We start from the raw sequence: 3,669 nt of genomic DNA, 5'->3' as shown, positions 1-3,669 counted from the left end.
ACTACTCTTTATTGTCTGTCAGATAAAAACGATTTAATCCAATCTAATAAGTTAGATTTGATGCCATAAGAGGATAACTTTATTAACAGACGTTTATGTGAAATACGATCAAAGGCTTTTGCCTTTGATCATGATCGTGTTTCACATAAACGTCTGTTAAAATTAGTATATAATACGTCAATTGATTTTCCTGCGTCTATGCTCCTAGTTAAAATGTTTAAGTGCTCTAAAGGATTAGTTGTACAGCTTCTGCCTTTTCTAAAGCCATGTTGATGAATAGTCAAAAGTTTATTAGAATTTAAATGATTAATAATTTTGTCAGCTATAATTCGCTCTATAATTTTGCAGAGGGATAGAAGTTAAAGATATTGGACAATAGTTACAAGGTTTAAGTTTACTTCCTTTTTTGAAAAGAGGAGTTACATTAGCTTTTTTCGATTCGTCTGGGATAAAACCACTTAAAATTGATTTCTCATAAATAAGATATAAAGGCAAACTCATACTGTTTGCAGCGTGTTTTAATATATATGGATGAACACAGTCATGACCCATAGATTTTCTAATATCTGTTTTTAACATATGGTTTTGTACTAGTTCTTCAGAGATATATAATTCCTCTAACATAGTTTGACATCTATTTTTGAATTCTGGTAGTGTCTCCAAACGTTCAGATATATAAACGGAATTAAAATAGTCATTTAAGGTACAAGCAATTTGTGTTTTATCAATGACCATCTTTATTTTCAACTGCTTTAATGTGGCTTTTAATTGTTGATATGTGGTTTATACATGAATACAATAATTTTGGATCACTTTTTTCTTTATCAGCAATCGATTTTTCATTATTTTTAATTGCACATTTGATCTGTATTTTGACAAACTTTTTCATATTGTTATATTGGCTCTTTAACTGGTGATCATACAAACTTAACTTCTTGATTCGTATTTACAAATTGTTTTTTCTTTTTATTGCTTGCTTCAACTCATAGTTTAGCCAAGGATTTTTTTGATTTTTAATTCCACACGCTTTTGGTATATATGACTTACATGCTGAATGATAATGATCCAGAATGATTTTATAACAGTCACTGATAGGCTTTTCTAAAAAAGAATTTATTCCAATCAATATTTAACATGTATTAATTATTTTTAAATAGCCTCCTTTCATGTAATTTAACCGATTATTGTTTTTATTTGGTTTAGTTATGTTTGATAAATAATAATTAAAAGATAAAAGATGATGAGCATGTTCTTTAACTCCAAGAGGCGGTAAATGAATTATATCTGAAACTCTGGTGTCATCATTAACAATTACTTAATCTAAAATATTAGTCGTTTCAATTGTCAATTTTTGAAATGTGGGTTCCAATACCATTTGTTTGAAGCAGTTGTCTAAACAAGTTTAAAACTTATTACATTGGTTTTCATTGTGATCAGAAGAGTGCGCATTTTCTTTACTCCAAGTAATCTTGTCACAGTTGAAGTCTCCTGAAATAAGTAATCCTGAAAATAATCCTTTGTCTAATGCATTTTTGTCACTGTATATAATTGCTATAATTGTGTTATTGGTTTAAGAAGCTATAATTGTGTTATTGATTTCTTCATGTTCTATATTTGTAGAGTTGAGCTGGTCAATATTAACCTCAGAAGAATCTATTGAGTTTTTAATATAAACTCTGCCACCTCTTTTTTTTCTCGAACACACCTATATAAATGGTCATTTATTATATTTATATCTAATATTTGTTTAAACCAAGTCTCAGAAACGAAAAACACATCAAGTTTGCAAGTTGCAATTAGAGCTCTAACTTCATCAATTTTGTTGTTTAGTGACGTTGCATTTGTTGACGACACGGTAAGACTAGGTTTGTTTATATGTTTTTTTATACAGTAATCTTTAAAACAATTAGTTGCTGTAACTTTTTTGATGTCCTTCCTAGTTGACAATTCATTTTTTTTTTCTAATTTTAATAGTGTTTGATTTAAAAATACTATACATGTTTAACTGATATTCTAACAAGTTTGTTGTCACGAATCCCATATTTATAATCACTGATGCCTTCTTTATTTAGTTGATCTTTCAATTTATTTCTTTGAACACGAAGTTTTTTTACAAGATCACGTTGCATTGCGGTAAGTCGAGATTAATAAATACATTTTTTAACTGTTCATTTATTCTTAGTTTTTTGGCTGATATTACTTTAATTCGATCATCTGGAGTTTTTAATTCCACTAGTCTAGTCACTGTCTTATCATTTTTCAACCTAAACCTGTGAATTTTAACAATTTTTGATTTTTCAATTCCAATTTTGTGAAATACTGCATTAACATTTTTCGGTCTTCTGCTATTTTATCAGAAATACTTTTTTAGAATATCTTTTATAGATAATTCCGAACCAAAAATTATAAAATTTTTTTCTTTACTTTTCATTTCACATAATTCTACCTTAAGTGATTCATAAACATTCAAATCAGGCATATTTGACTTTGGTTTTATATGAAACAAACTACTCCATGAATTTACTATAGTAGATGTTAAATTTTCAGGCGGTGGTTTAGCGGTGGTCTCAAGTTTTGGTACTTTTCCTTTTAATGCTGTGTTTTCAAGTTCTAATAATTTCACTTTTTCTTCTAATTCTTTGACTCTTTTAATTTGATTATCTTTAAATATTTCAAATTTAGATGCCAAATCTTTTATTGTAACTGTCATGACTTTAATAGTTGTTCAACAAACAAAATTAGCAAATACGCCAATCCAAGGAGGGCTACCACCCTATAGCAGTGGATTACCTCTGTGTCGCGAAATATTCCAATTTGTTGTATATTATTTATATATCTTATTAACACAAATGGACCTGTTAGTTTTTTGTATTTTTTAAACGATAAATAAAACGATAACAATATAGTAGCAAGAACATCAGCATTAGCATGTTATTAAACAACATGAATTTTACAGCTATAGAGGATAAGGTCAAAACGACATGAAAAAAAATTATTGAGATAAATAACACAGCAGAAGCTTTACTTATTATTTGAATCTTGGATAAATTCCTTGACTTTGTTGATGAAGAGAGCTCTACTTCCTTTTTTTAGAGTCTTAGAGACTCTTAGAGACTTTTTCAGTCCTTTTTTTATTCTTGATTTCAGAGGGAAGATAATTCCATGATTTAATGGATTGAACCGTATTCGTAAGTTATAATGCAAGAATTAACATACAAGTGTGTAATTCAATAGGAATATTAGATCTTTTAGCTTCATAATTTTTGAGAGATTGTAGAAGGTTTTAGAGTCAAATCTATTAGATTGGAAATGAATTATTTTAAGTGATTTGTTTTGAAGGTTTTATATGATCTTTATATACTTTGATATCTGATACCTTGATATCTGATATGTAACTATCAGAAAGCCTTTTTTAGTATGTGTCACTGGAATAAACTGAAGCAGGCAATCAGTTAGCAAAAAATCCATTATAACGTAATGTAACTATACTTAGAAAATCTAAGTCATTTATTCCATTTTAATAAAATGTGAGTTTAACATTCATAATGCAAACATAAGAAATCAAGCTTCCAAACGTAAGCCGTAAAAAAATAGGCCTCTTAATTTTTTACGGCTTTTTACGGAAAATGCAACAAATCAGGCAAAAACAAAACAAAATTTATATTAATC

This window comes from Hydra vulgaris, chromosome 05 (genome assembly GCF_038396675.1).
Source record: "Hydra vulgaris chromosome 05, alternate assembly HydraT2T_AEP".
In the NCBI taxonomy this organism is placed as follows: Eukaryota; Metazoa; Cnidaria; class Hydrozoa; order Anthoathecata; family Hydridae; genus Hydra; species Hydra vulgaris.
This window is presented reverse-complemented; position numbering follows the sequence as displayed.